The 15,608-nt window shown below is 42.5% G+C and overlaps 76 non-coding genes across 76 annotated transcripts; all 76 read left to right on the top strand.

The window, feature by feature from the left end:
• Positions 1-37: 37 nt before the first annotated feature.
• TRNAI-AAU (transfer RNA isoleucine (anticodon AAU)) lies at positions 38-111 on the top strand. Its single transcript has one exon. It is a non-coding gene; the product is annotated as a tRNA-Ile (tRNA).
• Positions 112-196: 85 nt separating this feature from the next.
• TRNAI-AAU (transfer RNA isoleucine (anticodon AAU)) lies at positions 197-270 on the top strand. The gene has a single exon. It is a non-coding gene; the product is annotated as a tRNA-Ile (tRNA).
• Positions 271-355: 85 nt separating this feature from the next.
• TRNAI-AAU (transfer RNA isoleucine (anticodon AAU)) lies at positions 356-429 on the top strand. The gene has a single exon. It is a non-coding gene; the product is annotated as a tRNA-Ile (tRNA).
• Positions 430-507: 78 nt separating this feature from the next.
• On the top strand, positions 508-581 carry TRNAI-AAU (transfer RNA isoleucine (anticodon AAU)). The gene has a single exon. It is a non-coding gene; the product is annotated as a tRNA-Ile (tRNA).
• Positions 582-666: 85 nt separating this feature from the next.
• Positions 667-740, top strand: TRNAI-AAU (transfer RNA isoleucine (anticodon AAU)). The gene has a single exon. It is a non-coding gene; the product is annotated as a tRNA-Ile (tRNA).
• An 85-nt stretch (positions 741-825) lies between these two features.
• TRNAI-AAU (transfer RNA isoleucine (anticodon AAU)) lies at positions 826-899 on the top strand. Its single transcript has one exon. It is a non-coding gene; the product is annotated as a tRNA-Ile (tRNA).
• An 85-nt stretch (positions 900-984) lies between these two features.
• TRNAI-AAU (transfer RNA isoleucine (anticodon AAU)) lies at positions 985-1,058 on the top strand. Its single transcript has one exon. It is a non-coding gene; the product is annotated as a tRNA-Ile (tRNA).
• Positions 1,059-1,143: 85 nt separating this feature from the next.
• Positions 1,144-1,217, top strand: TRNAI-AAU (transfer RNA isoleucine (anticodon AAU)). The gene has a single exon. It is a non-coding gene; the product is annotated as a tRNA-Ile (tRNA).
• An 85-nt stretch (positions 1,218-1,302) lies between these two features.
• On the top strand, positions 1,303-1,376 carry TRNAI-AAU (transfer RNA isoleucine (anticodon AAU)). The gene has a single exon. It is a non-coding gene; the product is annotated as a tRNA-Ile (tRNA).
• Positions 1,377-1,461: 85 nt separating this feature from the next.
• Positions 1,462-1,535, top strand: TRNAI-AAU (transfer RNA isoleucine (anticodon AAU)). The gene has a single exon. It is a non-coding gene; the product is annotated as a tRNA-Ile (tRNA).
• An 84-nt stretch (positions 1,536-1,619) lies between these two features.
• Positions 1,620-1,693, top strand: TRNAI-AAU (transfer RNA isoleucine (anticodon AAU)). Its single transcript has one exon. It is a non-coding gene; the product is annotated as a tRNA-Ile (tRNA).
• An 85-nt stretch (positions 1,694-1,778) lies between these two features.
• Positions 1,779-1,852, top strand: TRNAI-AAU (transfer RNA isoleucine (anticodon AAU)). The gene has a single exon. It is a non-coding gene; the product is annotated as a tRNA-Ile (tRNA).
• Positions 1,853-1,937: 85 nt separating this feature from the next.
• Positions 1,938-2,011, top strand: TRNAI-AAU (transfer RNA isoleucine (anticodon AAU)). The gene has a single exon. It is a non-coding gene; the product is annotated as a tRNA-Ile (tRNA).
• Positions 2,012-2,096: 85 nt separating this feature from the next.
• TRNAI-AAU (transfer RNA isoleucine (anticodon AAU)) lies at positions 2,097-2,170 on the top strand. Its single transcript has one exon. It is a non-coding gene; the product is annotated as a tRNA-Ile (tRNA).
• An 85-nt stretch (positions 2,171-2,255) lies between these two features.
• Positions 2,256-2,329, top strand: TRNAI-AAU (transfer RNA isoleucine (anticodon AAU)). The gene has a single exon. It is a non-coding gene; the product is annotated as a tRNA-Ile (tRNA).
• An 83-nt stretch (positions 2,330-2,412) lies between these two features.
• TRNAI-AAU (transfer RNA isoleucine (anticodon AAU)) lies at positions 2,413-2,486 on the top strand. Its single transcript has one exon. It is a non-coding gene; the product is annotated as a tRNA-Ile (tRNA).
• A 243-nt stretch (positions 2,487-2,729) lies between these two features.
• Positions 2,730-2,803, top strand: TRNAI-AAU (transfer RNA isoleucine (anticodon AAU)). Its single transcript has one exon. It is a non-coding gene; the product is annotated as a tRNA-Ile (tRNA).
• An 85-nt stretch (positions 2,804-2,888) lies between these two features.
• TRNAI-AAU (transfer RNA isoleucine (anticodon AAU)) lies at positions 2,889-2,962 on the top strand. Its single transcript has one exon. It is a non-coding gene; the product is annotated as a tRNA-Ile (tRNA).
• Positions 2,963-3,047: 85 nt separating this feature from the next.
• TRNAI-AAU (transfer RNA isoleucine (anticodon AAU)) lies at positions 3,048-3,121 on the top strand. The gene has a single exon. It is a non-coding gene; the product is annotated as a tRNA-Ile (tRNA).
• An 85-nt stretch (positions 3,122-3,206) lies between these two features.
• TRNAI-AAU (transfer RNA isoleucine (anticodon AAU)) lies at positions 3,207-3,280 on the top strand. Its single transcript has one exon. It is a non-coding gene; the product is annotated as a tRNA-Ile (tRNA).
• Positions 3,281-3,358: 78 nt separating this feature from the next.
• Positions 3,359-3,432, top strand: TRNAI-AAU (transfer RNA isoleucine (anticodon AAU)). The gene has a single exon. It is a non-coding gene; the product is annotated as a tRNA-Ile (tRNA).
• Positions 3,433-3,517: 85 nt separating this feature from the next.
• TRNAI-AAU (transfer RNA isoleucine (anticodon AAU)) lies at positions 3,518-3,591 on the top strand. Its single transcript has one exon. It is a non-coding gene; the product is annotated as a tRNA-Ile (tRNA).
• Positions 3,592-3,676: 85 nt separating this feature from the next.
• On the top strand, positions 3,677-3,750 carry TRNAI-AAU (transfer RNA isoleucine (anticodon AAU)). The gene has a single exon. It is a non-coding gene; the product is annotated as a tRNA-Ile (tRNA).
• Positions 3,751-3,835: 85 nt separating this feature from the next.
• TRNAI-AAU (transfer RNA isoleucine (anticodon AAU)) lies at positions 3,836-3,909 on the top strand. Its single transcript has one exon. It is a non-coding gene; the product is annotated as a tRNA-Ile (tRNA).
• Positions 3,910-3,994: 85 nt separating this feature from the next.
• Positions 3,995-4,068, top strand: TRNAI-AAU (transfer RNA isoleucine (anticodon AAU)). The gene has a single exon. It is a non-coding gene; the product is annotated as a tRNA-Ile (tRNA).
• An 85-nt stretch (positions 4,069-4,153) lies between these two features.
• TRNAI-AAU (transfer RNA isoleucine (anticodon AAU)) lies at positions 4,154-4,227 on the top strand. Its single transcript has one exon. It is a non-coding gene; the product is annotated as a tRNA-Ile (tRNA).
• Positions 4,228-4,310: 83 nt separating this feature from the next.
• Positions 4,311-4,384, top strand: TRNAI-AAU (transfer RNA isoleucine (anticodon AAU)). The gene has a single exon. It is a non-coding gene; the product is annotated as a tRNA-Ile (tRNA).
• A 243-nt stretch (positions 4,385-4,627) lies between these two features.
• On the top strand, positions 4,628-4,701 carry TRNAI-AAU (transfer RNA isoleucine (anticodon AAU)). Its single transcript has one exon. It is a non-coding gene; the product is annotated as a tRNA-Ile (tRNA).
• An 85-nt stretch (positions 4,702-4,786) lies between these two features.
• Positions 4,787-4,860, top strand: TRNAI-AAU (transfer RNA isoleucine (anticodon AAU)). The gene has a single exon. It is a non-coding gene; the product is annotated as a tRNA-Ile (tRNA).
• Positions 4,861-4,945: 85 nt separating this feature from the next.
• On the top strand, positions 4,946-5,019 carry TRNAI-AAU (transfer RNA isoleucine (anticodon AAU)). The gene has a single exon. It is a non-coding gene; the product is annotated as a tRNA-Ile (tRNA).
• An 85-nt stretch (positions 5,020-5,104) lies between these two features.
• TRNAI-AAU (transfer RNA isoleucine (anticodon AAU)) lies at positions 5,105-5,178 on the top strand. Its single transcript has one exon. It is a non-coding gene; the product is annotated as a tRNA-Ile (tRNA).
• Positions 5,179-5,256: 78 nt separating this feature from the next.
• Positions 5,257-5,330, top strand: TRNAI-AAU (transfer RNA isoleucine (anticodon AAU)). Its single transcript has one exon. It is a non-coding gene; the product is annotated as a tRNA-Ile (tRNA).
• Positions 5,331-5,415: 85 nt separating this feature from the next.
• Positions 5,416-5,489, top strand: TRNAI-AAU (transfer RNA isoleucine (anticodon AAU)). The gene has a single exon. It is a non-coding gene; the product is annotated as a tRNA-Ile (tRNA).
• An 85-nt stretch (positions 5,490-5,574) lies between these two features.
• Positions 5,575-5,648, top strand: TRNAI-AAU (transfer RNA isoleucine (anticodon AAU)). The gene has a single exon. It is a non-coding gene; the product is annotated as a tRNA-Ile (tRNA).
• An 85-nt stretch (positions 5,649-5,733) lies between these two features.
• On the top strand, positions 5,734-5,807 carry TRNAI-AAU (transfer RNA isoleucine (anticodon AAU)). The gene has a single exon. It is a non-coding gene; the product is annotated as a tRNA-Ile (tRNA).
• An 85-nt stretch (positions 5,808-5,892) lies between these two features.
• Positions 5,893-5,966, top strand: TRNAI-AAU (transfer RNA isoleucine (anticodon AAU)). The gene has a single exon. It is a non-coding gene; the product is annotated as a tRNA-Ile (tRNA).
• An 85-nt stretch (positions 5,967-6,051) lies between these two features.
• TRNAI-AAU (transfer RNA isoleucine (anticodon AAU)) lies at positions 6,052-6,125 on the top strand. Its single transcript has one exon. It is a non-coding gene; the product is annotated as a tRNA-Ile (tRNA).
• Positions 6,126-6,210: 85 nt separating this feature from the next.
• On the top strand, positions 6,211-6,284 carry TRNAI-AAU (transfer RNA isoleucine (anticodon AAU)). Its single transcript has one exon. It is a non-coding gene; the product is annotated as a tRNA-Ile (tRNA).
• Positions 6,285-6,368: 84 nt separating this feature from the next.
• TRNAI-AAU (transfer RNA isoleucine (anticodon AAU)) lies at positions 6,369-6,442 on the top strand. Its single transcript has one exon. It is a non-coding gene; the product is annotated as a tRNA-Ile (tRNA).
• Positions 6,443-6,527: 85 nt separating this feature from the next.
• On the top strand, positions 6,528-6,601 carry TRNAI-AAU (transfer RNA isoleucine (anticodon AAU)). Its single transcript has one exon. It is a non-coding gene; the product is annotated as a tRNA-Ile (tRNA).
• Positions 6,602-6,686: 85 nt separating this feature from the next.
• TRNAI-AAU (transfer RNA isoleucine (anticodon AAU)) lies at positions 6,687-6,760 on the top strand. The gene has a single exon. It is a non-coding gene; the product is annotated as a tRNA-Ile (tRNA).
• Positions 6,761-6,845: 85 nt separating this feature from the next.
• TRNAI-AAU (transfer RNA isoleucine (anticodon AAU)) lies at positions 6,846-6,919 on the top strand. The gene has a single exon. It is a non-coding gene; the product is annotated as a tRNA-Ile (tRNA).
• Positions 6,920-7,002: 83 nt separating this feature from the next.
• TRNAI-AAU (transfer RNA isoleucine (anticodon AAU)) lies at positions 7,003-7,076 on the top strand. Its single transcript has one exon. It is a non-coding gene; the product is annotated as a tRNA-Ile (tRNA).
• Positions 7,077-7,161: 85 nt separating this feature from the next.
• TRNAI-AAU (transfer RNA isoleucine (anticodon AAU)) lies at positions 7,162-7,235 on the top strand. Its single transcript has one exon. It is a non-coding gene; the product is annotated as a tRNA-Ile (tRNA).
• Positions 7,236-7,320: 85 nt separating this feature from the next.
• TRNAI-AAU (transfer RNA isoleucine (anticodon AAU)) lies at positions 7,321-7,394 on the top strand. The gene has a single exon. It is a non-coding gene; the product is annotated as a tRNA-Ile (tRNA).
• An 85-nt stretch (positions 7,395-7,479) lies between these two features.
• TRNAI-AAU (transfer RNA isoleucine (anticodon AAU)) lies at positions 7,480-7,553 on the top strand. The gene has a single exon. It is a non-coding gene; the product is annotated as a tRNA-Ile (tRNA).
• Positions 7,554-7,638: 85 nt separating this feature from the next.
• On the top strand, positions 7,639-7,712 carry TRNAI-AAU (transfer RNA isoleucine (anticodon AAU)). Its single transcript has one exon. It is a non-coding gene; the product is annotated as a tRNA-Ile (tRNA).
• An 84-nt stretch (positions 7,713-7,796) lies between these two features.
• Positions 7,797-7,870, top strand: TRNAI-AAU (transfer RNA isoleucine (anticodon AAU)). The gene has a single exon. It is a non-coding gene; the product is annotated as a tRNA-Ile (tRNA).
• Positions 7,871-7,954: 84 nt separating this feature from the next.
• Positions 7,955-8,029, top strand: TRNAI-AAU (transfer RNA isoleucine (anticodon AAU)). The gene has a single exon. It is a non-coding gene; the product is annotated as a tRNA-Ile (tRNA).
• Positions 8,030-11,044: 3,015 nt separating this feature from the next.
• Positions 11,045-11,118, top strand: TRNAI-AAU (transfer RNA isoleucine (anticodon AAU)). Its single transcript has one exon. It is a non-coding gene; the product is annotated as a tRNA-Ile (tRNA).
• Positions 11,119-11,196: 78 nt separating this feature from the next.
• TRNAI-AAU (transfer RNA isoleucine (anticodon AAU)) lies at positions 11,197-11,270 on the top strand. The gene has a single exon. It is a non-coding gene; the product is annotated as a tRNA-Ile (tRNA).
• Positions 11,271-11,354: 84 nt separating this feature from the next.
• TRNAI-AAU (transfer RNA isoleucine (anticodon AAU)) lies at positions 11,355-11,428 on the top strand. The gene has a single exon. It is a non-coding gene; the product is annotated as a tRNA-Ile (tRNA).
• An 85-nt stretch (positions 11,429-11,513) lies between these two features.
• TRNAI-AAU (transfer RNA isoleucine (anticodon AAU)) lies at positions 11,514-11,587 on the top strand. The gene has a single exon. It is a non-coding gene; the product is annotated as a tRNA-Ile (tRNA).
• Positions 11,588-11,672: 85 nt separating this feature from the next.
• On the top strand, positions 11,673-11,746 carry TRNAI-AAU (transfer RNA isoleucine (anticodon AAU)). The gene has a single exon. It is a non-coding gene; the product is annotated as a tRNA-Ile (tRNA).
• An 85-nt stretch (positions 11,747-11,831) lies between these two features.
• TRNAI-AAU (transfer RNA isoleucine (anticodon AAU)) lies at positions 11,832-11,905 on the top strand. The gene has a single exon. It is a non-coding gene; the product is annotated as a tRNA-Ile (tRNA).
• Positions 11,906-11,990: 85 nt separating this feature from the next.
• On the top strand, positions 11,991-12,064 carry TRNAI-AAU (transfer RNA isoleucine (anticodon AAU)). The gene has a single exon. It is a non-coding gene; the product is annotated as a tRNA-Ile (tRNA).
• Positions 12,065-12,307: 243 nt separating this feature from the next.
• Positions 12,308-12,381, top strand: TRNAI-AAU (transfer RNA isoleucine (anticodon AAU)). Its single transcript has one exon. It is a non-coding gene; the product is annotated as a tRNA-Ile (tRNA).
• An 85-nt stretch (positions 12,382-12,466) lies between these two features.
• Positions 12,467-12,540, top strand: TRNAI-AAU (transfer RNA isoleucine (anticodon AAU)). The gene has a single exon. It is a non-coding gene; the product is annotated as a tRNA-Ile (tRNA).
• Positions 12,541-12,625: 85 nt separating this feature from the next.
• Positions 12,626-12,699, top strand: TRNAI-AAU (transfer RNA isoleucine (anticodon AAU)). Its single transcript has one exon. It is a non-coding gene; the product is annotated as a tRNA-Ile (tRNA).
• An 85-nt stretch (positions 12,700-12,784) lies between these two features.
• On the top strand, positions 12,785-12,858 carry TRNAI-AAU (transfer RNA isoleucine (anticodon AAU)). The gene has a single exon. It is a non-coding gene; the product is annotated as a tRNA-Ile (tRNA).
• Positions 12,859-12,943: 85 nt separating this feature from the next.
• TRNAI-AAU (transfer RNA isoleucine (anticodon AAU)) lies at positions 12,944-13,017 on the top strand. The gene has a single exon. It is a non-coding gene; the product is annotated as a tRNA-Ile (tRNA).
• An 84-nt stretch (positions 13,018-13,101) lies between these two features.
• TRNAI-AAU (transfer RNA isoleucine (anticodon AAU)) lies at positions 13,102-13,176 on the top strand. The gene has a single exon. It is a non-coding gene; the product is annotated as a tRNA-Ile (tRNA).
• Positions 13,177-13,259: 83 nt separating this feature from the next.
• TRNAI-AAU (transfer RNA isoleucine (anticodon AAU)) lies at positions 13,260-13,333 on the top strand. The gene has a single exon. It is a non-coding gene; the product is annotated as a tRNA-Ile (tRNA).
• An 84-nt stretch (positions 13,334-13,417) lies between these two features.
• Positions 13,418-13,492, top strand: TRNAI-AAU (transfer RNA isoleucine (anticodon AAU)). The gene has a single exon. It is a non-coding gene; the product is annotated as a tRNA-Ile (tRNA).
• A 77-nt stretch (positions 13,493-13,569) lies between these two features.
• TRNAI-AAU (transfer RNA isoleucine (anticodon AAU)) lies at positions 13,570-13,643 on the top strand. Its single transcript has one exon. It is a non-coding gene; the product is annotated as a tRNA-Ile (tRNA).
• An 85-nt stretch (positions 13,644-13,728) lies between these two features.
• TRNAI-AAU (transfer RNA isoleucine (anticodon AAU)) lies at positions 13,729-13,802 on the top strand. The gene has a single exon. It is a non-coding gene; the product is annotated as a tRNA-Ile (tRNA).
• An 85-nt stretch (positions 13,803-13,887) lies between these two features.
• Positions 13,888-13,961, top strand: TRNAI-AAU (transfer RNA isoleucine (anticodon AAU)). The gene has a single exon. It is a non-coding gene; the product is annotated as a tRNA-Ile (tRNA).
• Positions 13,962-14,046: 85 nt separating this feature from the next.
• TRNAI-AAU (transfer RNA isoleucine (anticodon AAU)) lies at positions 14,047-14,120 on the top strand. The gene has a single exon. It is a non-coding gene; the product is annotated as a tRNA-Ile (tRNA).
• An 85-nt stretch (positions 14,121-14,205) lies between these two features.
• On the top strand, positions 14,206-14,279 carry TRNAI-AAU (transfer RNA isoleucine (anticodon AAU)). Its single transcript has one exon. It is a non-coding gene; the product is annotated as a tRNA-Ile (tRNA).
• Positions 14,280-14,362: 83 nt separating this feature from the next.
• Positions 14,363-14,436, top strand: TRNAI-AAU (transfer RNA isoleucine (anticodon AAU)). The gene has a single exon. It is a non-coding gene; the product is annotated as a tRNA-Ile (tRNA).
• Positions 14,437-14,680: 244 nt separating this feature from the next.
• On the top strand, positions 14,681-14,754 carry TRNAI-AAU (transfer RNA isoleucine (anticodon AAU)). The gene has a single exon. It is a non-coding gene; the product is annotated as a tRNA-Ile (tRNA).
• Positions 14,755-14,838: 84 nt separating this feature from the next.
• Positions 14,839-14,912, top strand: TRNAI-AAU (transfer RNA isoleucine (anticodon AAU)). Its single transcript has one exon. It is a non-coding gene; the product is annotated as a tRNA-Ile (tRNA).
• An 85-nt stretch (positions 14,913-14,997) lies between these two features.
• TRNAI-AAU (transfer RNA isoleucine (anticodon AAU)) lies at positions 14,998-15,071 on the top strand. Its single transcript has one exon. It is a non-coding gene; the product is annotated as a tRNA-Ile (tRNA).
• An 85-nt stretch (positions 15,072-15,156) lies between these two features.
• Positions 15,157-15,230, top strand: TRNAI-AAU (transfer RNA isoleucine (anticodon AAU)). The gene has a single exon. It is a non-coding gene; the product is annotated as a tRNA-Ile (tRNA).
• A 77-nt stretch (positions 15,231-15,307) lies between these two features.
• TRNAI-AAU (transfer RNA isoleucine (anticodon AAU)) lies at positions 15,308-15,381 on the top strand. Its single transcript has one exon. It is a non-coding gene; the product is annotated as a tRNA-Ile (tRNA).
• Positions 15,382-15,465: 84 nt separating this feature from the next.
• Positions 15,466-15,539, top strand: TRNAI-AAU (transfer RNA isoleucine (anticodon AAU)). Its single transcript has one exon. It is a non-coding gene; the product is annotated as a tRNA-Ile (tRNA).
• The last annotated feature ends 69 nt before the right edge of the window (positions 15,540-15,608 follow it).

Here is a 15,608-nt window from a genome sequence, read left to right on the forward strand (position 1 = left end):
AATATTTTCGATATCTAAGAAAGCGTGGTAAGAGTGTGGCCCATTAGCTCAGTTGGCTAGAGCGTCGTGCTAATAACGCGAAGGTCGTGGATTCGATCCCCCCATGGGCCATAGGTACTGTTTTTTCTTTGGAAATTTGTAAAGTTTTGGCTTCATTTTAATATATTTGATATCTTGGAAAGCGTATGAACTGTGTGGCCCATTAGCTCAGTTGGTTAGAGCGTCGTGCTAATAACGCGAAGGTCGTGGGTTCGATCCCCCCATGGGCCATAGGTACTGTTTTTTCTTTGGAAATCCGGAAAGTTTTTGCTTCATTTTAATATATTTTATATCTTGGAAAGCAAGATAAGTGTGTGGCCCATTAGCTCAGTTGGTTAGAGCGTCGTGCTAATAACGCGAAGGTCGTGGGTTCGATCCCGCCATGGGTCCTAGGAACATTTTTTTTTCGAAATCCGTAAAGTTTTGGCTTCATTTTAATATATTTGATATATTGGAAAGGAAGTGTTTGGCCCATTAGCTCAGTTGGTTAGAGCGTCGTGCTAATAACGCGAAGGTCGTGGGTTCGATCTCCCTATGGGCCATAGGTACTGTTTTTTCTGTGGGAATACGTAAAGTTTTGGCTTCATTTTAATATTTTCGATATCTAAGAAAGCGTGTTAAGAGTGTGGCCCATTAGCTCAGTTGGCTAGAGCGTCGTGCTAATAACGCGAAGGTCGTGGATTCGATCCCCCCATGGGCCATAGGTACTGTTTTTTCTTTGGAAATCCGGAAAGTTTTTGCTTCATTTTAATATATTTTATATCTTGGAAAGCAAAATAAGTGTGTGGCCCATTAGTTCAGTTGGTTAGAGCGTCGTGCTAATAACGCGAAGGTCGTGGGTTCGATCTCCCTATGGGACATAGGTACTGTTTTTTCTTTGGAAATCCGGAAAGTTTTGGCTTCATTTTAATATTTTTGATATCTTAAAAAGCGTATGAACTGTGTGGCCCATTAGCTCAGTTGGTTAGAGCGTCGTGCTAATAACGCGAAGGTCGTGGGTTCGATCCACCCATGGGCCATAGGTACTGTATATTCTTTGGAAATCCGTATTGTTTTAGCTTCATTTAAATATATTTGATATCTTGGAAAGCATGTTAAGTGTGTGGCCCATTAGCTCAGTTGGTTAGAGCGTCGTGCTAATAACGCTAAGGTCGTGGGTTCGATCCCCCCATGGGCCATAGGTACTGGTTTTTCTTTGAAAATCCGTAAAGTTTTGGCTTCATTTTAATATATTTTATATCTTGGAAAGCAAAATAAGTGTGTGGCCCATTAGCTCAGTTGGTTAGAGCGTCGTGCTAATAACGCGAAGGTCGTGGGTTCGATCCCCCCATGGGCCATAGGTACTGCTTTTTCTTTGGAAATCCGTAAACTTTTGGCTTCATTTTAATATATTTGATATCTTGGAAAGCATATGAACCGTGTGGCCCATTAGCTCCGTTGGTTAGAGCGTCGTGCTAATAACGCGAAGGTCGTGGGTTCGATCCCCCCATGGGCCATAGGTACAGTTTTTTCTTCGAAATCTGTAACGTTTTGGCTTCATTTTAATATATTTGATATCTTGGAAAGCATATGAACTGTGTGGCCCATTAGCTCAGTTGGTTAGAGAGTCGTCCTAATAACGCGAAGGTCGTGGGATCGATCCCCCTATGGGCCATAGGTACTGTTTTTTCTGTGGGAATACGTAAAGTTTTGGCTTCATTTTAATATTTTCGATATCTAAGAAAGCGCGTTAAGAGTGTGGCCCATTAGCTCAGTTGGCTAGAGCGTCGTGCTAATAACGCGAAGGTCGTGGATTCGATCCCACCATGGGCCATAGGTACTGTTTTTTCTTTGGATATTTGTAAAGTTTTGGCTTCATTTTAATATATTTGATATCTTGGAAAGCGTATGAAGTGTGTGGCCCATTAGCTCAGTTGGTTAGAGCGTCGTGCTAATAACGCGAAGGTCGTGGGTTCGATCCCTCCATGGGCCATAGGTACTGTTTTTTCTTTGGAAATCCGGAAAGTTTTTGCTTCATTTTAATATATTTTATATCTTGGAAAGCAAAATAAGTGTGTGGCCCATTAGCTCAGTTGGTTAGAGCGTCGTGCTAATAACGCGAAGGTCGTGGGTTCGATCTCCCTATGGGCCATAGGTACTGTTTTTTCTTTGGAAATCCGGAAAGTTTTGGCTTCATTTTAATATTTTTGATATCTTAAAAAGCGTATGAACTGTGTGGCCCATTAGCTCAGTTGGTTAGAGCGTCGTGCTAATAACGCGAAGGTCGTGGGTTCGATCCACCCATGGGCCATAGGTACAGTTTTTTCTTCGAAATCTGTAACGTTTTGGCTTCATTTTAATATATTTGATATCTTGGAAAGAAATGAACTGTGTGGCCCATTAGCTCAGTTGGTTAGAGCGTCGTGCTAATAACGCGAAGGTCGTGGGTTCGATCCCCACTTGGGCCATAGGTGCTGTTTTTTCTTTGAAAATCCGTAAAGTTTTGGCTTCATTTTAATATATTTGATATCTGGGAAAGCGTACTAAAAGTGTGGCCCATTAGCTCAGTACGTTAGAGCGTCGTACTTATAACTTGAAGGTCGTGGGTTCGATCCCCCCATGGGCCATAGGTACAGTTTTTTCTTCGAAATCTGTAACGTTTTGGCTTCATTTTAATATATTTGATATCTTGGAAAGCATGTTAAGAGTGTGGCACATTAGCTCAGTTGGTTAGAGCGTCGTGCTAATAACGCGAAGGTCGTGGGTTCAATCCCCCCATGGGCCATAGGTACTGTTTTTTCTTTGGAAATCCGTAAAGTTTTGGCTTCATTTTAATATTTTCGATATCTAAGAAAGCGTGGTAAGAGTGTGGCCCATTAGCTCAGTTGGCTAGAGCGTCGTGCTAATAACGCGAAGGTCGTGGATTCGATCCCCCCATGGGCCATAGGTACTGTTTTTTCTTTGGAAATTTGTAAAGTTTTGGCTTCATTTTAATATATTTGATATCTTGGAAAGCGTATGAACTGTGTGGCCCATTAGCTCAGTTGGTTAGAGCGTCGTGCTAATAACGCGAAGGTCGTGGGTTCGATCCCCCCATGGGCCATAGGTACTGTTTTTTCTTTGGAAATCCGGAAAGTTTTTGCTTCATTTTAATATATTTTATATCTTGGAAAGCAAGATAAGTGTGTGGCCCATTAGCTCAGTTGGTTAGAGCGTCGTGCTAATAACGCGAAGGTCGTGGGTTCGATCCCGCCATGGGTCCTAGGAACATTTTTTTTTCGAAATCCGTAAAGTTTTGGCTTCATTTTAATATATTTGATATATTGGAAAGGAAGTGTTTGGCCCATTAGCTCAGTTGGTTAGAGCGTCGTGCTAATAACGCGAAGGTCGTGGGTTCGATCTCCCTATGGGCCATAGGTACTGTTTTTTCTGTGGGAATACGTAAAGTTTTGGCTTCATTTTAATATTTTCGATATCTAAGAAAGCGTGTTAAGAGTGTGGCCCATTAGCTCAGTTGGCTAGAGCGTCGTGCTAATAACGCGAAGGTCGTGGATTCGATCCCCCCATGGGCCATAGGTACTGTTTTTTCTTTGGATATTTGTAAAGTTTTGGCTTCATTTTAATATATTTGATATCTTGGAAAGCGTATGAAGTGTGTGGCCCATTAGCTCAGTTGGTTAGAGCGTCGTGCTAATAACGCGAAGGTCGTGGGTTCGATCCCTCCATGGGCCATAGGTACTGTTTTTTCTTTGGAAATCCGGAAAGTTTTGGCTTCATTTTAATATTTTTGATATCTTAAAAAGCGTATGAACTGTGTGGCCCATTAGCTCAGTTGGTTAGAGCGTCGTGCTAATAACGCGAAGGTCGTGGGTTCGATCCACCCATGGGCCATAGGTACTGTTTATTCTTTGGAAATCCGTATTGTTTTAGCTTCATTTAAATATATTTGATATCTTGGAAAGCATGTTAAGTGTGTGGCCCATTAGCTCAGTTGGTTAGAGCGTCGTGCTAATAACGCGAAGGTCGTGGGTTCGATCTCCCTATGGGCCATAGGTACTGTTTTTTCTTTGGAAATCCGGAAAGTTTTGGCTTCATTTTAATATTTTTGATATCTTAAAAAGCGTATGAACTGTGTGGCCCATTAGCTCAGTTGGTTAGAGCGTCGTGCTAATAACGCGAAGGTCGTGGGTTCGATCCACCCATGGGCCATAGGTACAGTTTTTTCTTCGAAATCTGTAACGTTTTGGCTTCATTTTAATATATTTGATATCTTGGAAAGAAATGAACTGTGTGGCCCATTAGCTCAGTTGGTTAGAGCGTCGTGCTAATAACGCGAAGGTCGTGGGTTCGATCCCCACTTGGGCCATAGGTGCTGTTTTTTCTTTGAAAATCCGTAAAGTTTTGGCTTCATTTTAATATATTTGATATCTGGGAAAGCGTACTAAAAGTGTGGCCCATTAGCTCAGTACGTTAGAGCGTCGTACTTATAACTTGAAGGTCGTGGGTTCGATCCCCCCATGGGCCATAGGTACAGTTTTTTCTTCGAAATCTGTAACGTTTTGGCTTCATTTTAATATATTTGATATCTTGGAAAGCATGTTAAGAGTGTGGCACATTAGCTCAGTTGGTTAGAGCGTCGTGCTAATAACGCGAAGGTCGTGGGTTCAATCCCCCCATGGGCCATAGGTACTGTTTTTTCTTTGGAAATCCGTAAAGTTTTGGCTTCATTTTAATATTTTCGATATCTAAGAAAGCGTGGTAAGAGTGTGGCCCATTAGCTCAGTTGGCTAGAGCGTCGTGCTAATAACGCGAAGGTCGTGGATTCGATCCCCCCATGGGCCATAGGTACTGTTTTTTCTTTGGAAATTTGTAAAGTTTTGGCTTCATTTTAATATATTTGATATCTTGGAAAGCGTATGAACTGTGTGGCCCATTAGCTCAGTTGGTTAGAGCGTCGTGCTAATAACGCGAAGGTCGTGGGTTCGATCCCCCCATGGGCCATAGGTACTGTTTTTTCTTTGGAAATCCGGAAAGTTTTTGCTTCATTTTAATATATTTTATATCTTGGAAAGCAAGATAAGTGTGTGGCCCATTAGCTCAGTTGGTTAGAGCGTCGTGCTAATAACGCGAAGGTCGTGGGTTCGATCCCGCCATGGGTCCTAGGAACATTTTTTTTTCGAAATCCGTAAAGTTTTGGCTTCATTTTAATATATTTGATATATTGGAAAGGAAGTGTTTGGCCCATTAGCTCAGTTGGTTAGAGCGTCGTGCTAATAACGCGAAGGTCGTGGGTTCGATCTCCCTATGGGCCATAGGTACTGTTTTTTCTGTGGGAATACGTAAAGTTTTGGCTTCATTTTAATATTTTCGATATCTAAGAAAGCGTGTTAAGAGTGTGGCCCATTAGCTCAGTTGGCTAGAGCGTCGTGCTAATAACGCGAAGGTCGTGGATTCGATCCCCCCATGGGCCATAGGTACTGTTTTTTCTTTGGATATTTGTAAAGTTTTGGCTTCATTTTAATATATTTGATATCTTGGAAAGCGTATGAAGTGTGTGGCCCATTAGCTCAGTTGGTTAGAGCGTCGTGCTAATAACGCGAAGGTCGTGGGTTCGATCCCTCCATGGGCCATAGGTACTGTTTTTTCTTTGGAAATCCGGAAAGTTTTGGCTTCATTTTAATATTTTTGATATCTTAAAAAGCGTATGAACTGTGTGGCCCATTAGCTCAGTTGGTTAGAGCGTCGTGCTAATAACGCGAAGGTCGTGGGTTCGATCCACCCATGGGCCATAGGTACTGTTTATTCTTTGGAAATCCGTATTGTTTTAGCTTCATTTAAATATATTTGATATCTTGGAAAGCATGTTAAGTGTGTGGCCCATTAGCTCAGTTGGTTAGAGCGTCGTGCTAATAACGCTAAGGTCGTGGGTTCGATCCCCCCATGGGCCATAGGTACTGGTTTTTCTTTGAAAATCCGTAAAGTTTTGGCTTCATTTTAATATATTTTATATCTTGGAAAGCAAAATAAGTGTGTGGCCCATTAGCTCAGTTGGTTAGAGCGTCGTGCTAATAACGCGAAGGTCGTGGGTTCGATCCCCCCATGGGCCATAGGTACTGCTTTTTCTTTGGAAATCCGTAAACTTTTGGCTTCATTTTAATATATTTGATATCTTGGAAAGCATATGAACCGTGTGGCCCATTAGCTCCGTTGGTTAGAGCGTCGTGCTAATAACGCGAAGGTCGTGGGTTCGATCCCCCCATGGGCCATAGGTACAGTTTTTTCTTCGAAATCTGTAACGTTTTGGCTTCATTTTAATATATTTGATATCTTGGAAAGCATATGAACTGTGTGGCCCATTAGCTCAGTTGGTTAGAGCGTCGTCCTAATAACGCGAAGGTCGTGGGTTCGATCCCCCTATGGGCCATAGGTACTGTTTTTTCTGTGGGAATACGTAAAGTTTTGGCTTCATTTTAATATTTTCGATATCTAAGAAAGCGCGTTAAGAGTGTGGCCCATTAGCTCAGTTGGCTAGAGCGTCGTGCTAATAACGCGAAGGTCGTGGATTCGATCCCACCATGGGCCATAGGTACTGTTTTTTCTTTGGAAATCCGGAAAGTTTTTGCTTCATTTTAATATATTTTATATCTTGGAAAGCAAAATAAGTGTGTGGCCCATTAGCTCAGTTGGATAGAGCGTCGTGCTAATAACGCGAAGGTCGTGGGTTCGATCTCCCTATGGGCCATAGGTACTGTTTTTTCTTTGGAAATCCGGAAAGTTTTGGCTTCATTTTAATATTTTTGATATCTTAAAAAGCGTATGAACTGTGTGGCCCATTAGCTCAGTTGGTTAGAGCGTCGTGCTAATAACGCGAAGGTCGTGGGTTCGATCCACCCATGGGCCATAGGTACAGTTTTTTCTTCGAAATCTGTAACGTTTTGGCTTCATTTTAATATATTTGATATCTTGGAAAGAAATGAACTGTGTGGCCCATTAGCTCAGTTGGTTAGAGCGTCGTGCTAATAACGCGAAGGTCGTGAGTTAGATCCCCCCATGGGCCATAGGTACTGTTTATTCTTTGGAAATCCGTATTGTTTTAGCTTCATTTAAATATATTTGATATCTTGGAAAGCGTATCAATTGTGTGGCCCATTAGCTCAGTTGGTTAGAGCGTCGTGCTAATAACGCTAAGGTCGTGGGTTCGATCCACCCATGGGCCATAGATACTGTTTTTTCTTTGGAAATCCGTAAATTTTTGGCTTCATTTTAATATATTTGATATCTTGGAAAGCATGTTAAGTGTGTGGCCCATTAGCTCAGTTGGTTAGAGCGTCGTGCTAATAACGCTAAGGTCGTGGGTTCGATCCCCCCATGGGCCATAGGTACTGGTTTTTCTTTGAAAATCCGTAAAGTTTTGGCTTCATTTTAATATATTTTATATCTTGGAAAGCAAAATAAGTGTGTGGCCCATTAGCTCAGTTGGTTAGAGCGTCGTGCTAATAACGCGAGGGTCGTGGGTTAGATCCCCCCATGGGCCATAGGTACTGCTTTTTCTTTGGAAATCCGTAAACTTTTGGCTTCATTTTAATATATTTGATATCTTGGAAAGCATATGAACCGTGTGGCCCATTAGCTCCGTTGGTTAGAGCGTCGTGCTAATAACGCGAAGGTCGTGGGTTCGATCCCCCCATGGGCCATAGGTACAGTTTTTTCTTCGAAATCTGTAACGTTTTGGCTTCATTTTAATATATTTGATATCTTGGAAAGCATATGAACTGTGTGGCCCATTAGCTCAGTTGGTTAGAGCGTCGTCCTAATAACGCGAAGGTCGTGGGTTCGATCCCCCTATGGGCCATAGGTACTGTTTTTTCTTGGGAAATCCTTAAAGTTTTGGCTTCATTTTAATATATTTGATATCTTGGAAAGCGTATTAAATGTGTGGCCCATTAGCTCAGTCGGTTATAGCGTCGTGCTAATAACGCGAAGGTCGTGGGTTCGATCCCCCTTGGGCCATAGTGTTATATTGTAACTAGATAGAAAATAGGCTAAATGGTTTTTTGTAGATAAAATGTTATCTATTGAAGAGGGCGTATCCCTATCGATACGAGCTGTAATGTAAACATAACGAAGAATGTTAATATTCATTCGGATGTAGACTTCAGACAATAAAGTTCTTTTTAAACTAAGCTATTGTTCTAAATCATAACATGGTGATAGAGTCGTGATCTCAACTCACCCTTGCCTCTCCCGCGCAGTACGCGATGACCTCGTTTAAAAGTCCTGCCCCGCTGGTCCCCGGTCCTGATCCAGCGGCTTCCTGGCGCCAATATAAAGAAGACTACTCATACTACGCAGCCGCCGCGAAACTTAGTACGGAAACTATCTCGACGGATGACTTTTTAATACATGCACATGATCCAACTGCCCACAAGAATCTCATTTTCAAAGTCTTGGACAGAGCGGTTGAAGCTGCCTTTGTTTCGGGTCGAAAAAAGCCCAATTTGCCCTTCCGAAAGTTAAATTCCTGGGCAACATATTAACAGCAGAAGGAGTACAAATTGATCCCACCAAACTGGAAGCAATCACATCAATGCCACCGCCACCTGATAAAACTGCACTCCAAAGTTTCCTCGGCATGGTAAATTATATTGTCCGTTTCATACCAGACGCTAATAAGGACACAGCTCCCTTAAGGGCTTTACTACGAAAGGACGTGTTCTATGCATGGGAGCAGACCCATCAACAGCATTTCATCAACCTCAAAACCCGGGCTACAACGGCACCTGTGTTAGCATTTTTCAACCCAAAAGCACCAATCATACTGTCAGTGGACACCAGCCAGATCGGAGTAGGGGCGGTGCTGCTGCAAAATCAGCATCCGGTAGAATACGCGTCGACCTCTTTCACGGAAACACAAACCAGGTACTCACAGATCGAAAAAGAGTTGCTGGCAGTAACCTGGGCGTGCGAGCATTTCAACTACTACGTTGCTGGAACAAAAATTACAGTGCAAACCGACCACAAGCCGCTACTTGGAGTAATAAAGAAACCATTACACTTGATATCACCACGATTACAGCGTCTACTCATGAGACTCTTTCGTTTTCAAATCGATTTGATATACGTTCCGGGAACCCAATTGTATATCGCGGATATGCTATCAAGAATGCCACAAAAACATACAACAATCAACACGGACAACATGGAAGGTCCACAGGCCTCGCTCCATGCACTCTCGGCATTACCGAACACAACGCAAGAAATTTATAAACACGCCACGGCCGCTGATGAGACTCTTATGAGAGTCATACAATTAACACGAGAAGGATGGCCTCCATCACAGAAAGCTCTGCCTTCGGAGATTCGGCCATACTGGCAATATCAAGGCGAACTCCACGTAGCTGACGGTCTGCTTTACAGAGGCACATGCCTGGTGATACCATCCAACATGAGAAGCCAGGTCCTGGCCAAGGTACACTCCACACACCAAGGGATCGGTTCATGCATAGCCAAAGCAAAGGCAAACGTATTTTGGCCGCGTCTCCAAGACGACTTAACGTACTACATCAAAAACTGCGCGATCTGCCGAAATCAAGGCCGAGCCAATCCTCCATTGCCGATACAACCTCATCCAATACCGAGACTACCCTTTGAAACAGTCGGCGTCGACCTATTCAAAGTCAACGGACGGAACATGATACTCATGATTGATTACTTTTCCAAGTTTGTGGAAGTTCAAGAACTTACTACCACAAACGCGCAAGCGATTATCAACTTTTTAAAACCTCAATTCGCGCGTCATGGAGCACCTCTGCATCTAATCTCTGACAACGGACCACCTTTCAATTCCGCCGAGTTCCAACACTTCCTCGAACAAAGTCATGTACAGCACATAACATCATCGCCATACTACCCGAAATCAAACGGAATGGCAGAAAGAGCAATACAGACAATAAAGAACTCGATCATCAAAGCATCAATGGACGGACAAGATCTTCAAAGCGTATTAAGGGAATATCGCTCAACCCCAAAAGGTGATTTGCCTTCACCCACGGAACTGTGCATGGGAAGGCGCATTAGGACACCGCTAACGACTACTGTAAAAACGTTGGAACCACGATACCCCATACGAGATGCACTGAGGGCCTTGGAGGAACGAAGACATAATATGACCGCCAAGCAAAAAACCGCCCAACCTTTGCCTTCCCTTCAGATAGGCCAAGATATCGTATATCAAGCAGGCCATAGAAATTGGCTACCAGCAACGATTATAGCGTCTGGACCAGAACCAAGATCGTACCGTATTAGAACCAAAGAAAACCAAATCTATAGAAGGACTCGAACACATTTACGAGAAATCCCACAAGGAAAGCGAGAGGAAGATCGCATGCTTGGGAACAGAGCAGACGGACCATATTCACAAACTGAATATCAAACAGTCACGACGAATGGAGGAAAAGCTAAAACTATAATAGGAAGGACGTACGAGAGAGAGCGTACAGACCAAGGGAACGAAACGGAAACGAGATCAGAACTTCCGCCTATAACAGCAACCACGTCATGCACCGGACCGCCTAAGGAGCGAGTACCTTTCCCACACCAAGAGTCCAGACGAAAACACTCTCCAGAAACTACATGGCCCACAATTACTAGATCAGGCCGGCTGAGTCAACCACCTATACGATATCAGCAACAGTTAATTTAAAACTCGTCTAATGTCAATAATCATAACTTAAACAGGAAAGGAAAGATGTTATATTGTAACTAGATAGAAAATAGGCTAAATGGTTTTTTGTAGATAAAATGTTATCTATTGAAGAGGGCGTATCCCTATCGATACGAGCTGTAATGTAAACATAACGAAGAATGTTAATATTCATTCGGATGTAGACTTCAGACAATAAAGTTCTTTTTAAACTAAGCTATTGTTCTAAATCATAACACATAGGTGCTGTTTTTCTTTGAAAATCCGTAAAGTTTTGGCTTCATTTTAATATATTTTATATCTTGGAAAGCAAAATAAGTGTGTGGCCCATTAGCTCAGTTGGTTAGAGCGTCGTGCTAATAACGCGAAGGTCGTGGGTTCGATCCCGCCATGGGTCCTAGGAACATTTTTTTTTCGAAATCCGTAAAGTTTTGGCTTCATTTTAATATATTTGATATATTGGAAAGCAAGTGTTTGGCCCATTAGCTCAGTTGGTTAGAGCGTCGTGCTAATAACGCGAAGGTCGTGGGTTCGATCTCCCCATGGGCCATAGGTGCTGTTTTTTCTTCGAAATCTGTAACGTTTTGGCTTCATTTTAATATATTTGATATCTTGGAAAGCATATGAACTGTGTGGCCCATTAGCTCAGTTGGTTAGAGCGTCGTGCTAATAACGCGAAGGTCGTGGGTTCGATCCCCACTTGGGCCATAGGTGCTGTTTTTTCTTTGAAAATCCGTAAAGTTTTGGCTTCATTTTAATATATTTCATATCTGGGAAAGGGTACTAAAAGTGTGGCCCATTAGCTCAGTTGGCTAGAGCGTCGTGCTAATAACGCGAAGGTCGTAGGTTCAATCCCCCCATGGGCCATAGGTACTGTTTTTTCTTTGGAAATCCGTAAAGTTTTGGCTTAATTTTAATATATTTGATATCTTGGAAAGCGTATGAACTGTGTGGCCCATTAGCTCAGTTGGTTAGAGCGTCGTGCTAATAACGCGAAGGTCGTGGGTTCGATCCCCCCATGGGCCATAGGTACTGTTTTTTCTTTGGAAATCCGGAAAGTTTTTGCTTCATTTTAATATATTTGATATCTGGGAAAGCGTACTAAAAGTGTGGCCCATTAGCTCAGTTGGCTAGAGCGTCGTGCTAATAACGCGAAGGTCGTGGATTCGATCCCCCCATGGGCCATAGGTACAGTTTTTTCTTTGGAAATTTGTAAAGTTTTGGCTTCATTTTAATATATTTGATATCTTGGAAAGCATATGAACTGTGTGGCCCATTAGCTCAGTTGGTTAGAGCGTCGTGCTAATAACGCGAAGGTCGTGGGTTCGATCCCCCTATGGGCCATAGGTACTGTTTTTTCTTGGGAAATCCTTAAAGTTTTGACTTCATTTTAATATATTTGATATCTTGGAAAGCGTATTAAGTGTGTGGCCCATTTGCTCAGTCGGTTATAGCGTCGTGCTAATAACGCGAAGGTCGTGGGTTCGATCTCCCCATTGGCCATAGGTGCTGTTTTTTCTTCGAAATCTGTAACGTTTTGGCTTCATTTTAATATATTTGATATCTTGGAAAGCATATGAACTGTGTGGCCCATTAGCTCAGTTGGTTAGAGCGTCGTGCTAATAACGCGAAGGTCGTGGGTTCGATCCCCACTTGGGCCATAGGTGCTGTTTTTTCTTTGAAAATCCGTAAAGTTTTGGCTTCATTTTAATATATTTCATATCTGGGAAAGGGTACTAAAAGTGTGGCCCATTAGCTCAGTTGGCTAGAGCGTCGTGCTAATAACGCGAAGGTCGTAGGTTCAATCCCCCCATGGGCCATAGGTACTGTTTTTTCTTTGGAAATCCGTAAAGTTTTGGCTTAATTTTAATATATTTGATATCTTGGAAAGCGTATGAACTGTGTGGCCCATTAGCTCAGTTGGTTAGAGCGTCGTGCTAATAACGCGAAGGTCGTGGGTTCGATCCCCCCATGGGCCATAGGTACTGTTTTTTCTTTGGAAATCCGGAAAGTTTTTGCTTCATTTTAATATATTTGCTATCTGGGAAAGCGTACTAAAAGTGTGGCCCATTAGCTCAGTTGGCTAGAGCGTCGTGCTAATAACGCGAAGGTCGTGGATTCGATCCCCCCATGGGCCATAGGTACAGTTTTTTCTTTGGAAATTTGTAAAGTTTTGGCTTCATTTTAATATATTTGATATCTTGGAAAGCATATGAACTGTGTGGCCCATTAGCTCAGTTGGTTAGAGCGTCGTGCTAATAACGCGAAGGTCGTGGGTTCGATCCCCCTATGGGCCATAGGTACTGTTTTTTCTTGGGAAATCCTTAAAGTTTTGACTTCATTTTAATATATTTGATATCTTGGAAAGCGTATTAAGTGTGTGGCCCATTAGCTCAGTCGGTTATAGCGTCGTGCTAATAACGCGAAGGTCGTGGGTTCGATCCCCCTTGGGCCATAGGTGCTGTTTTTCTTTGAAAATCCGTAAAGTTTTGGCTTCATTTTAATATATTTTATATCTTGGAAAGCAAAATAAGTGTGTGGCCCATTAGCTCAGTTGGTTAGAGCGTCGTGCTAATAACGCGAAGATCGTGGGTTCGATCCCCCCATGGGCCAAAGGTACTGTTTTTCTTTGAAAATCCGTAAAGTTTTTGCTTCATTTTAATATATTTTATATCTTGGAAAGCAAAATAAGTGTGTGGGCCATTAGCTCAGTTGGTTAGAGCGTCGTGCTAATAATGCGAAGGTCGTGGGTTCGATCCCACCATGGGTCCTAGGAACATTTTTTTTTCGAAATCCGTAAAGTTTTGGCTTCATTTTAATATATTTGATATATTGGAAAGGAAGTGTTTGGCCCATTAGCTCAGCTGGTTAGAGCGTCGTGCTAATAACGCGAAGGTCGTGGGTTCGATCTCCCTATGGGCCATAGGTACTGTTTTTTCTGTGGGAATACGTAAAGTTTTGGCTTCATTTTAATATTTTCGATATCTAAGAAAGCGTGTTAAGAGTGTGGCCCATTAGCTCAGTTGGCTAGAGCGTCGTGCTAATAACGCGAAGGTCGTGGATTCGATCCCCCCATGGGCCATAGGTACTGTTTTTTCTTTGGAAATTTGTAAAGTTTTGGCTTCATTTTAATATATTTGATATCTTGGAAAGCGTAAGAAGTGTGTGGCCCATTAGCTCAGTTGGTTAGAGCGTCGTGCTAATAACGCGAAGGTCGTGGGTTCGATCCCCCCATGGGCCATAGGTACTGTTTTTTCTTTGGAAATCCGGAAAGTTTTTGCTTCATTTTAATATATTTTATATCTTGGAAAGCAAAATAAGTGTGTGGCCCATTAGCTCAGTTGGTTAGAGCGTCGTGCTAATAACGCGAAGGTCGTGGGTTCGATCTCCCTATGGGCCATAGGTACTGTTTTTTCTTTGGAAATACGTAAAGTTTTGGCTTCATTTTAATATTTTTGATATCGTAAAAAGCGTATGAACTGTGTGGCCCATTAGCTCAGTTGGTTAGAGCGTCGTGCTAATAACGCGAAGGTCGTGGGTTCGATCCACCCATGGGGCATAGGTACAGTTTTTTCTTCGAAATCTGTAACGTTTTGGCTTCATTTTAATATATTTGATATCTTGGAAAGAAATGAACTGTGTGGCCCATTAGCTCAGTTGGTTAGAGCGTCGTGCTAATAACGCGAAGGTCGTGAGTTAGATCCCCCCATGGGCCATAGGTACTGTTTATTCTTTGAAAATCCGTATTGTTTTAGCTTCATTTAAATATATTTGATATCTTGGAAAGCGTATCAATTGTGTGGCCCATTAGCTCAGTAGGTTAGAGCGTCGTGCTAATAACTTGAAAGCCATGGGTTAGATCCCCCCATGGGCCATAGGTACTGTTTATTCTTGGGAAATCCGTATTGTTTTAGCTTCATTTTAATATATTTGATATCTTGGAAAGCATGTTAAGTGTGTGGCCCATTAGCTCAGTTGGTTAGAGCGTCGTGCTAATAACGCGAAGGTCGTGGGTTCTATCCGCCCATGGGCCATAGGTACAGTTCTTTCTTCGAAATCTGAAACGTTTTGGCTTCATTTTAATATATTTGATATCTTGGAAAGCATGTTAAGTGTGTGGCCCATTAGTTCAGTTGGTTAGAGCGTCGTGCTAATAACGCGAAGGTTGTAGGTTCAATCCCCCCATGGGCCATAGGTACTGTTTTTTCTTTGGAAATCCGTAATGTTTTGGCTTCATTTTAATATATTTGATATCTTGGAAAGCGTATGAACTGTGTGGCCCATTAGCTCAGTTGGTTAGAGCGTCGTGTTAATAACGCGAAGGTCGTGGGTTCGATCCCCCCATGGGCCATAGGTACTGTTTTTTCTTTGGAAATCCGGAAAGTTTTTGCTTCATTTTAATATATTTGATATCTGGGAAAGCGTACTAAAAGTGTGGCCCATTAGCTCAGTTGGCTAGAGCGTCGTGCTAATAACGCGAAGGTCGTGGGTTCGATCCCGCCATGGGTCCTAGGAACATTTTTTTTCGAAATCCGTAAAGTTTTGGCTTCATTTTAATATATTTGATATATTGGAAAGCAAGTGTTTGGCCCATTAGCTCAGTTGGTTAGAGCGTCGTGCTAATGACGCGAAGGTCGTGGGTTCGATCTCCCCATGGGCCATAGGTGCTGTTTTTTCTTCGAAATCTGTAACGTTTTGGCTTCATTTTAATATATTTGATATCTTGGAAAGCATATGAACTGTGTGGCCCATTAGCTCAGTTGGTTAGAGCGTCGTGCTAATAACGCGAAGGTCGTGGGTTCGATCCCCACTTGGGCCATAGGTGCTGTTTTTTCTTTGAAAATCCGTAAAGTTTTGGCTTCATTTTAATATATTTCATATCTGGGAA

This window comes from Phalangium opilio, unplaced genomic scaffold, assembly GCF_054372755.1.
Source record: "Phalangium opilio isolate 3A_F unplaced genomic scaffold, DU_Popi_V2 ptg000011l_1, whole genome shotgun sequence".
NCBI classification, from domain to species: Eukaryota; Metazoa; Arthropoda; class Arachnida; order Opiliones; family Phalangiidae; genus Phalangium; species Phalangium opilio.